This window comes from Ictidomys tridecemlineatus, chromosome 7 (assembly GCF_052094955.1).
Source record: "Ictidomys tridecemlineatus isolate mIctTri1 chromosome 7, mIctTri1.hap1, whole genome shotgun sequence".
NCBI classification, from domain to species: Eukaryota; Metazoa; Chordata; class Mammalia; order Rodentia; family Sciuridae; genus Ictidomys; species Ictidomys tridecemlineatus.
In genome coordinates, this window is record NC_135483.1 from 31,505,423 (window position 1) to 31,518,140 (window position 12,718).

General features: G+C 32.8%; 1 protein-coding gene across 6 annotated transcripts in view; it reads left to right on the top strand.

The window, feature by feature from the left end:
* The window catches only part of LOC144365436 (uncharacterized), a 136,795-nt gene that overhangs the window by 54,999 nt on the left and 69,078 nt on the right, over positions 1-12,718 (top strand). The window lies entirely within an intron of this gene.

Below are 12,718 nucleotides of genomic sequence, written 5' to 3' on the forward strand. Positions count from 1 at the left end.
ATCTAGCCACTTGGTGATTTTTTATTTATTTATTTTTTTTTTCTGGACTCACTGGCCGTCCTGGCTGATTTGAACTCTCCCATATCTTGGTGGCAGTATAGGGCCTTTGCAGAATTTGGCTGAGTTTACTTTCCTTATAGCTCTTCAACTTTGTTAATGAGATGCTATATTCTCACTCACATAAAATTCTCTGTCAAGGTTGACTCAACAAATTCTAGAAACAAGAGTGATTCAGGAAGCCAACACTTCAGGATCCCCTTTGGCTAACCAGGCTGCTGAGCCAAATTGACCTCAGATTTGTCTAAACTAGTGTCCAGAGGGACGTCTTCCAGATCCCAAATACAAATTTGGGGGTGGTGGTGAAAGATTCCCTTCCACTTTGAGCATAACTCTTACTTTTATATGTAGCCCAGAGAAGAAAAACATGGTTCTACCTTGATTATGCTTCTTGGCAATTCTACTGCTCTGTTCTTTCTCATTCTTCTAATGTCCAAAATTGGAAAGTGTGGCCTTTTCTTTTCATATTCCTTTTTCCAACTTTAAGCTAAGCCTTAATGGTGGCCAGTGGTATCTCCATAGGATAACGCTCATGAGCACTTAACATTCAGGCTTGTCAATGATGACGTGGAAAATAAATCTGGAAAGTTATTTTTCAAGTTAATAGTCTATCTTCCTTCTTAATTCTATTCTGGCTTTCAAATGCTGGATACACCATTTGCTTTTATCTTTCTCTCTGAATGCCTTCTTGCAAACTTGACAACATCTCCCCTCTATCCATGCCATTCCTCACATCCATCTCCATGGAGGCCATAGGCCTAGAGAGTGAAGGTCATGTACCCAGGAAGCAGGAGAGGGGGATCACATTAAAATTTAAAGCTATTTTCAGTGTCCGAGAGGATTTAAACACATAGTATAGAGTTTCTTATTCTCACTTTTAGGATTAAAAGTTTCCGTACTGTACTTAACTCTGAAAACACTCTTCTATTTCACGCCCATTATTTAAAACCTTCTCTTTCCTCAAATCCCTCCTTAAAATTTTCTGAAACCTTTCTAAAGGGAGCCTGAAGGTCTTTTCTTAAAGACAAGAAAGGAGGTTGAATTTAAATAAAAGACATAATAAGATAGACCAAGCATATGGGAGGTTAAAAATTAACAAGCTTACCTTTTTCAAGTAGCTTCTCCCATCTTTTTTTTTAAGCATTTTAACTCCTTGTTTTATTCTTATCTCTAGTGTAGAAATATTCTTCATTGAATGTAATGCTTTCCATTTTGAAATACATCAAATTCATTTCAACCTCTACTACTAATAATAGTAAATTTAAAATACAATGCCAGCAAGTGTCATACTGAATTTCCTTCTTTCTCAAATGGAGATAATAATGCCTTTCCAAGACCTTCTCAAGGAATCTATGAGGATAAAATGAATAAAGTTTTAGGGTGATTTAAGCTTATTAGGGAAACAATATGAAGTATAATAATTCACATCTCTTCCGATTTCACTCTTCCTTGGACTAATTTCTAATTCACTATACTTGGAAGCTTTTGGGGTCTCTCCTGTATTCACTGATACTTTACATATGTATGCAAAATGAAGTAAGACAAATAGTTTGGGTTATATATAATTTACTAAATAGTTAATGTGAGAGCAGAACATAAAGCAAATGAGTAAAAAATTAAGGATTGTATGGTCTTTAAAATATTGTTATTGTGGACAAAATTGTATTTGTGTAGAAATGTAATCTATGGGATATTTAGGTTTCTAATTTTAATTTTTAATAAAATACTTGATTCAGAAGTGAACTTTTACATAACTGATGTGGCCTATGGCAAAATGTTAAAGGAAGTTCTAAGTGTTCACAGCAGGTTTTGCCGGCTCTTTCAGGCTATAAAAAGGCAAAGATGATTTTCAATTTTAAGTTTGCTAAATCAGTGGGGTGGCAAAGGAATTACATCTCACTTTCTTATAATAGATAAATATGGACAGCTTGTATAGTATAATTTATGATACACTTATGTTGTATCCCAAAGAGTTTTAAATAACTTAAAAATAGATAATGTTTCTTCAACATCTTCAGCAAATTAAAGAATATTATAATTGTCATGAAAGAAGGAGGTAAGATGCTGCATTACAGAAACTCCTCAAGGGCTCCATTGTTTACAGCAGATTTATAAACCAGAGCTCTGAAGGTGATACATATTTTATATAGTCTTAACCCGTACTTAGCATGAGTTTTTTCTTTTTCTTTTTTATTTTCTTGGGTGCTACTTAACACTCGGTTTAGATGGAAATCTGTGAAGTGAATGTACACCTGCTATTTTCCCCCATAATAGAGAAACAAGATATTAAAAATCTGCCTCTCTTTCCCTGGCCGGTCACATGTTCAGATAAAAGAACTGAATTGAGCGAAAGTACAAATATTGGCTCCCAGAACTGTGCTTCGTCCCCAGCTTGCTGGGTGGAAGGAGTGTGCAGGCCTTTCCATGTGAACCTGGAAGGGCTTGTTTGGCAGGGCTCAAATCTCTGATGAATGACTGGCTGTAGCTGTCACAAAAATAAATAATTTCAGTCTTATTTAAAACTGTGTGTCTGATTTCTAACACCAGTGTCTTTGTACCTCCTACTGCTATGGCAATGTCTTTAATTAAAAAATATTAGCTGACATGGTAAGGCATTCATTGTTTCTGTTTTGTCCAGTAAAACCTTATGATCCAGTGCATGCAAACTGTGGGCAAATAATCCTCACAACAACCATTCATATATACCAGGTTGAGAATTTTTAACCGTAACAAAGCCAAATAGCCATTATTTATGTGTTAATTACCTCCTTTCAAAAACAATTCCATAAAAGCACATTTTTGTCTCTCTCTTTGCTTGTATTTTTTTTTATTTGAGTGAGTGATAAGCCCATATGAAAAATTTGGAGTTATATTATAAGTGTAGTAATATCTAGATACCCGCAAGCCTTCTCTTTGAGCTTATGTCTGCCTACACCCTCTCACTTGCTCTGCTATTGATACCCTAATCTACTTCTGGCCTCAGGATTCTTGGACTTGGCTCCTCCTTTTGCCTAGAATTTTCTTCCTTCCATATTACATTGTTTAGATCTCTCCTCAAATGTCACCAACGCAGAGAGCTCTTCTCTGATCATATTCTCATTTTCTATTCCTGACACTGTTTTCTTCACAGCATTTGTTGCTGTTTTTGATAATAGCTTTTAGTCTGTTTTTCATTTTTCTCCCATTTTCACTAAAATAAGAGTTCCACAGGGCAGGGGCTTTGTCTATTTCATTCATTATTGTATCCCCTATGCACAGTGTAGGTGCTTCATGAATTACTGGCTAATGAATGATTGCTTATTATTAAAGTAGAATAGAAGTGGATGTGTATACAAGGTTTTCTTTTACTTTCTTTTTTGGGGGGAGGGTACCACAGACTGAACTCAGGGGTCCTCCACCACTGAGCCACATCCCCAGTCCTATTTTGTATATTATTTAGAGACAGGGTTTCACTGAGTTGCTTAGCACCTCACTTTTGCTAAGGCTGGCTTTGAACTTGCAATCCTCCTGCTTCCACCTCTAGAGCTTCTGGGATTACAGGTGTGCAGCACCATGTTCAGCAAGGTTTACAAGTTATAGGAATTTAAGTGTGAATGAATGTAAAATAAATAAAGTAGATTATGAATGGGAGAAAGAATAACTGAAATATTGTATTCATTTTGCAAATGCTTAGTAAATATTATGAAAAATAAATAAAACCCAGAAACTTTTCCCATAATGCTAGGTGTGTGTGTGTGTGTGTGTGTGTTTAATGAGTAATTGCTGAATCAGAGAACCTGCTTTATATTGAATTCTTATTATTAGGAAAAATGTCAAAGTCAATATATAATGCAGCCAGCAAAGACTTTTTAGTTTTGAAATAACATCATTTTAAAATATTTCTAAAAATGAATGTTCTGAATTCTTTCAAAAGCCTGGAAATGTTTTCTCACCTAAGATGGTGTAGAGATAACAAGTGATTGGTTCCGGGAGGAATCTCACCCTTCTGGTGTGTGGATGGTGAGGATCCTCAGTGATACATATGAAGACTGAATTATTGTCACTGACATGAGTAGGCCTGGAAAACACAGTAATGTTAATAATTTGTCATGCAAAGGCTCACAGGCCTTTGTGTGACTCCGGTTAATTCCCTCCTTCCTGCTTTGACGTCTTTGGGGACATAAACTTAAATCATTTACAGTTTAACATTCCAGTGACACAGATTGGGCTCTGTAGCTCTGTTCTCCCTGAAGAGAACACTAGTACTCAAATATTTCCATCCATTCCCTGGGTTTACTTGCAGAATATTTTTTTTTTCATTTTTGTGGCAGTTCACATAAGCCTCTACAACACTGTGTTTCTGGGACAGTTATTGTGTAGTTCTGTTTCTCACAGGCTCCTAGAAAATGGCTTCTGATGATCATTAAGCTGTAATCATTTGACATGCAAGATTGAAGGGCTATGTTCAAGTAGGATATCATTGCACATCCTCTATGTTTTAAGTATTTCAATATTTTCAGTTCAACTTTACTCAGAAAAGTGCAAATATGTCAATGATATTTCTTTCTTATATTTGCCAGAAAATATTCAGTGTAGAAAGCCATTCACCGAAGTGCATCCAAATGGTACATACAGATGAGATAACTGATCATAGGTATCAGCAATACTTGTATACTTACATATTGTAAGTATGAATGTCAGGGATCCCTAGTAGGAATATTACTGAAAAATGAAAAAAAAATGCTCAGAATATCATCATCTCCCTACATTCTTATACTTTTTCCCATAATTTGTGCAGCTGATCATTTTTTTCAAAGTGTATGGACAATTTTATACTTGTTTATAGTCACTTAACCTCACAGAATACACAATGTTTAGGTTTATACATTCTGCTTGTCATTTTGTTCTTAAAATAATTTTACATCAAAGAGATATACTTCACCATTTCCTTTACTGGACATTTAGAGAAATTCTAATCTCACACCATAACAAACCGTGCAATGATTAATGTCTTTGTCCGTGAAGAATTGTCTCTACACTTTAGAATACTATTTTTTTAAATAGATCTCCAGATAGGGCATTATTTGGTCACTAGTTAAAAATGTTTCTATTAAACTTGATACAATATTACTAAATAACTTTTCAAAACATCATGACACCATCAGTGTTTACATGCAAATTTCATGATGTATTTGTCATAGTAATTATTATTATTATAATTTAATATGTTAATCTGAATTCATTTAGATACTAAAAAAAATCAAAAGGCTGAACATCTTGTCATATGCTTTGTTTCTAGTTTCTTTTTATGTGTGACCTTTTGTGACATACCCTTTGCTCATATTACTACAATTTTTGTATTGATTATATTTTGGATACATTGATGTTTTCTTAGATTTCCACATAAAAATCTCTTGGTATTAGACATTTAGACCCTGAAGATAATTTCTGATCAATTTCTATAGCCTCTTTTTAGAGATAACATATTTGTCTGAAAACTTCCCAAATAAATTTTATGTTTATATTTTTATCATTTTACATAGATAAATTCAAGAGGCTTATGAGTGAAAACAGTTTTCTGAGTAATTTATCACTTTAATGTAATAAAACTCATAACTTCCCATAAGGTTCTTCCCATTAGGTTCCATCTTCTATTTATTTCCATTTTAAGAATATACCTAGATATTTTCCAGGCTCTGGTGTATTATCAGTGACAACTTTTAAATCATTTTAGGAATTAGTTCTTCTAACATGATTCAAAGTTACCATCAGTTTCCCTTGCCTCCATTGTCAGATATTAAAAACTTATTGAACCCCCAAATTTATGTATTTCTGACCTGTCTTTTTTATTCCTTTGGCTAAATTGCGTATTTTAGTACTGCACACTAAGACTTTAACTATCAATATTTATAAGTCAATATCCTCTAATTATACCTCTTTTCAGCATTTTTCTTTTAAGTCTTCAAACAAAACTGAAAAATTTTTTAAAGTGTATTTTACTTTTAAAGAAATGTACACAATTGTGTGGAGATAAATTGAATATATTCAACAAGAACATACACTCCTTTATTGTGTGATATTTTTATATTTTGAATATATATTTTTTTACAAGAAAGTAGATTGTATATTGGCAAATTAAAATAATAATGAAAAGAAAATAAATGCACTCATTGGTCGTAGGAAATAGAACAGTGCCATTACCTTCCAAGCTGTTTACCCTTTTGTTAAGTTTTGTATCTTCCTCCAACCAGACAAAAACATATCCTGACTTTTGTCAAAATTTCTTTGCCCTTCCTTATGGTTTAACCATCCAGGTTTGAAATCTCAAGCAGTGTATTTTAGATTTTACTGTTTTAAAACTATATATGAATTTCCTTAAAACTGCTTTTAATTTAATCTTGGATTTAAAAAAATCCTTACAAGTGTCTACAAACTCCTGCGATTAAATTACTTTCAGTGTTGCACATTGTAACATTTGGGAAGAAAATGATTAACTAATTCATATTTCTTTTGATGAAATTTGGGAATTTTTTCTTTGTAAAAATTATGAAGAAAACTGCTATTAGCATTCTTTTCCATTTCCTTTTGGACAGGTGCAAGAATTCCTCAAGAGTATGTACCTAATAAATTAATTGCTGGGTCATAGGATATGATTAAGTTTTATTGACAAATTGTTCTCTAAAGTGTTTATAAAATTTATCTTTCCACTGGAAAGTTACCACTTTTCTTCGTTGATCTTCTCAGACACGTTACTCATCCATTTTCTACATAAAATCAAATATGTACAATAATAGCTCATTTTGGTTTTAATTTACATTTCACTGGTAGAAAATTATTAATAGTTTCATATTTTATTGGCCCTTTGTACTTCCTCCTATGTGAAATGTTGTTTCAAATACCATTTTTCATTGATTCTTACAATTCTTTATTTATTCTGAATGTCGATTCTTTCAAGATACCTGAAACTGGTGACTTTCAATGCATAGGAGATCTTCATTTGAATTCAGACAATTTATCAATTTTTACTTGTATGGTTTTCCTTTTTTAAAGACTTAATTAAAAAAAAAGAAAAAAAAGACTTAATTAAAACATTCTTTTTCACTTCCACGGCTATAACTTTAATATACCTGAAATTAATTTTGTGTGTGATTTTTCTGGTTTTATTTTTTCCCCAGAGCCATTTAATACAAGGACCTTCCTGTATCTATTGCTCTAAGTGCCACCTTCCTTATCAGTTCTTGGTTGTTCATATACACGTTGGTCATGTTTGGACTCCATATTTATTTCTATATTCTTTGTTTTTCTCTCCTTGTGTCAGCCCTATAAGGTTTTATAATTTCTACTGATTTAGTATTACTTTTTATACCTCTAAGCTTTGTCTACTCCTGTATTCTTCCTTTCTAAGAGTATCTAGACTAAAATTGGCCCTTTGGCCTTATATGTAAATTTTAGAGTTTGCTTGTAATTTTACACCCTTGAAAAAGGGAATTTGAGATTGTTTTGAACCCATATGTTGCATAATTTACATTTCACAGTAGTGAATTCTCCAATCTGACAGCATGCATATTGTTTCATCTTTTTATATTTCATCTTTAGTGCCTTTAAAATTGAGGTTTTTCATTTTTTTTTTTGGTAAGTGTGCACCTTGGCAAGAGAATTAGTGATGATGGAAACAAGAAATTATCAAGTTCTTGATATTCTTTGAAGATAATTCAATAGTTTTCTCCATGAACTGACTATAGGGCCTGAAAGAGATTTTTGACCTGAACAGCTGCATGGATAGAATTGACATTACCTCACATGGGTAAGGCTGTGATGAATGGAGATGGTGACTGAAGAATTCCACAAATTTATTTTTGCACATGATGATTTTTAGGAAATATCAAGAGAGAAATTTTAGATACAAATCTAAGGTTTGGATGAAAAGTCATCACCTGAGATACAGATTTGTGAGATATATCAACCAGGATGATTTCAAAAAGTGTTCATAAAAATACTAATTCTGTCTGTTCCATTTTTATATTCTCTTATTATCTCTTAGTTTTTTCATCCCTGTATTTCATATTCCTGCATAGCAGTAATTCATTCATTTCTTTCTTTCTTTCCTTCCTTCCTTCCTTCCTTCCTTCCTTCCTTCCTTCCTTCCTTCCTTTCTTTCTTTCTTTCTTTCTTTCTTTCTTTTCCCAGTCTGGAATATTTCCTCTTGCTCTTTGTTTACTTAGTGAAAGCATTTTACTGGTGAGTTTTCATCACATGTAAGAATTTCTTTTTTTTATTTTTCTTATGTTTTTACTTGATTAGAGGCAGACCATTTTTTTCTCTAACTCATAATTAAATAATATTTATTTTCCTAGACAACCAGATAGTGTTGTGAAAGGAATAAGTAAAGACATTATTCCAAGATTGAAAATTATGCTATGTATACCACCATCCTGTATGCATTTAGGACATTCTTCCCTTTTTTGATTTCTACTCTTATTCCTAACATGTAAACCTTTATTGACTTTATCAATATATCCCTTGAATTTGACTACCTGTTCAATTTAACCAGAGCAGAACTGCTGTAGGACCTTGGAGTGAAGTATAATGAAGTATAATGAGCTCAAGAATAATAAGATCAGGGGCTGGGTTTTGTCTCAGTGGTAGAGTGCTTGCCTAGGATGCATGAGGCACTGAGTTTGATCCTCAGCACCACATAAAAATAAAATAAAGGTATTGTGTGCTCACTTACAACTAAACACACACACACACGTATAAAAAATAATGAGGCAAGATGAATAAATTTCCAGAATCCTTCCCTGTGGTAGTCGCAATTCATCTCAAGATAGTCTTGTATAAAATGGTCTCCTTCAGGTTCTGGAAAGTACCGTTAGTTCCAGATTCTTCCCAAGAAGAATAACAATCGTTATAAGTAGTATACATCTCTGAAAATAATTTCTTATTAAACTCCCCTCAAGTTAACCATTTTGAATAGAACCTTGCAGATAGAACTCTAGTTCTTGCTTCTATAGCAAAATACTTAAAATGCAGCTCATTTCTTCAACCACTTACTCCAAGTAAATATCCCTCATTCATTCCTGAAGTTCTCAGATTACTTTTAACTATGAATTTAGTTCCTTCTATATATATTTCAAGAGTATACTAGTTTATTATCTGCTTTCTTCCAAAAGGTAAGGAATACTAGGTGTTTCTAGTAAGTTCCATTTAGGTTAAAATATGCATACACAACGTTCCTTATAACAAATAAAAACCAATTTAATGTGTGCTTATTTAGTTAAGGATATCATATTTTCTAATTAAATCAAACTACATAGAATGGGAGGGAAGATTTACCATTCAAATATATTAAGCTCAAAAAGACAAATGCTTGTCATATCACCAAACCAAATCCTCTAACTACATTGAAATATTAGTGTAGCATGCTTGAAAGGAAAGTAATGAGCCATGCTTCCTCTTCTGTTTTTGTTGTTGTTTTGGTTTGGGTTTTTTTTTTGGAACTGGGGATTGAACTCAGGGGCACTTAACCACTGAGCCACATCCTCAGTCTCTTTTTGCATTTTATTAAGACTCAGGGTCTCACTGAGTTCCTGAGCGCCTTGATAAATTGCTGAGGCTGGCTTTGAACTCACAATCCTCTTGCTTCAGCCTCTGGAGCCACTGAGATTACAAGCCTGGCTGAGTCATGCTTCTTAAGATAATGCAACAGTTATTTTAAAATTTGAGTGGCTGCATTCACAATGATCACATCATTAAAAGTTGAAAGAATTGAAAGAATAAACAATCCAGAAACATATTTGAAGATTTTTAATATACTTCACTCAATAACTAACAGAATTGACAGCCAGAAAAAAAAAAGGTTAAGGATATCAATGTTTTTAATTAATACTATTAATTAATTTCACCCAATTGACATTTTTAAATACTACATTCAATAATTGGTGTACATACATCTTTTACAGTGAAACATTTATTAAAATAGATCATAGAACATTTATTTATACATGCCTTACACACTTCAAAGAATTTAGAAGCTAATTTTTTCATCAGTGTGGAAATTAATTAGGACTTAAGTAACAGAGAAAAAAATTAGAAAAATGAAAATTTAGGGACAACAAATGTCTTAAAAGCAATATAAAGTTCAGGATCGAGGGGGAGAATTTCACAGTGCTGATAGTGAAAAGTTGTCAATTATATAAGTACTCATTCAAATAGAAGGAAAAAATAGGCCCAAATCTTTACCACGTCAGCCTAGGAACTGACTCCCTTAACAAGACTCATAAAGCACAAGAAGTAAAATCAAGAATCAATAAATGGGATAGATTCAAATTAAAAAGCTTCTTCTCAGCAAAGGAAACAATAATGTGAAGAGAGAGCTACAGATTGGGAAAAAAATCTTTACAATATGCACCTCCAATAAAACATTAATCTCTAGAATATAACTCAAAAACACCAAAAAAACCAAATAACCCAATTGAAAATTGGCTAAGGAACTGAACAGACACTTCACAGAAGAATAAATACAATTGATCAACAAATACATGAAAAAGTGATCAACATCTCTAGAAACTAGAGAAATGCAAATCAAAACTGCTCTTAAGATTTCATCTCACTCCTATGGAATGGCAATAATAAAAAATACAGGCAACAATAAATATTGGCAAGGATGTGTTGAACAAGGTACGTTCATACATCGCTGGTGGGACTGCAAATTGGTGCAACCACTATGGAAAGCAGTATGGAGATTCCTCAGACAACTGAGAATGGAACCACCATTTGACTCAGCTATCCCACTCCTTGTTTTATACCCAAAGGACTTAAAGTCAGCATACTATAGTGATGCAGCCACATCAGTGTTTATAGGAATTCACAACAGCTAGACTATGGAACCAACCTAGGTGTTCCTCGACAGATGAATGGATAGAGAAAATGTGGTATATATACTCAGTGGAATATCAGTCAGCTTTAAAAAAGAGTGAAATTATGGTATCTACCAGTAAATGGTTGGAGTTGGAAAATATATGCTAAGCGAAATAAGCCAATCCCACAAACCAAAGGCTGAATGTTTTCTCTAATACGCAGATGCTAATGCAAAATAAGGCGGGGTGGGAGCACTAGGAAAGAATAGTGTTACCTTAGATTAAATAGAGGGAAGTGATAGGGGAGGGGGAATGTGGGGATAGGAAAGATAGTAGAATGAAACAGACATTATTACTGTATGTATATATGTGACTACATGACCAATATGATTCTGCAACATGTACACTCAGAAAAGTGAAATTATATCCCATCTATGTATGATATATCAAAGTGCATAAATGCATTCTACTTTCATGTATAACTAAAACAAATAAAAACTTAAAAAGAGTAAGAGTAAAAATTTAAACTTTAGAAAAATAAAATTGGGATTTCTGAAGGATATAGCTTTAAAAGTGGGAAATTTGCTCCTAAATAAAGAATTTTATGCCAATAAACAAATAAATGAATAAGTAAAAGAACAACACTCTAGCTTGCAGCATGCAAGAAGGACTCTAGTCTTCTCTAGCTATCCTGTTCCACTGAAAGGAAAAACAAAGAGACAAAACAAAACAAACCTGAGAAACAACAATGGAGCTTGTGATTCTGGAGCAAGTTTCACTTAAAAAGGTGAAAAAAAGAAGAAGTAAAAAAAGAAAGAAAGAAAACAAAAAACTGAGAGCTAGTCATAGGACTATAGAACAATATGAGTCTTGCCAGAGCCAGATATGGCAAAACTGTTGGAATTATTAGACCAGATATTATTTTTTAAAATTATGATTAATATATGCTAATAATTTTAGTGGAAAAAGTAGAGAGCATACAAAAAACAGATAATGTAAGTAGAAGATGAAAATTCTAAGAAAGAATAAAAAAAGAATACTAGAGAAAAAATACTGTAACTAAAATGAAAAATGCATTTGATAAGCTCATTAACATACTGGACACAGCTCAGGAAAGAATCTTTGAGCTTGAGGACATGACAATGTAAATTTCCAAAACTGGCAAAAAAAAAAAAGGAAAAAACATGAAAAAAATCAGTAGAGAACATTCAAGAACTATGGAATAAGTAAAAACCAACCAACAAATAAAAACTTGTAAATAGGTAAAAGGTTAATATCAGAAAGGGAAGAAAGAAAAGAACTGAACCAATACTCGAAGCAATAATGATTGAGAATTCCCTCGAATTAATGTTGGACAATAAACCAGGTTTACAAAACTCAGAGAACCCCCAGCAGGATAAATGCAAAACAAAACAAAAAAATAAACAAACAACAACACTGCCCTAAACAAAACCCTATAACTAGACATATCATATTTAAACTTCCTGAAATCTAAGATAAAGAAAGTATCTTGTAAGAAGACAAAAAGCAAAAATCTTACCTACAGAATAACAAAGATAAAAATTATTTGGGACTTATCAGAAATCATGACAGCAAAAAGAGAGTGAAGTGAAATATTAAAATGTTGATAGAAAAAATCAATAACCTCAAATTCTATAAATTATGCATCCAAAGTGAGTGTTACTTTCTTAGATAAACAAAAATATGAGACAATTATTGCTGGTAGATCAGCCTCATAGGAAATGTTAAAGAGGTGCTCTTCAGAGAGAGAGAAAATGATACAGGTCAGTATCTCAAATTTACATAAACAAAGGGAGAACTCTGGA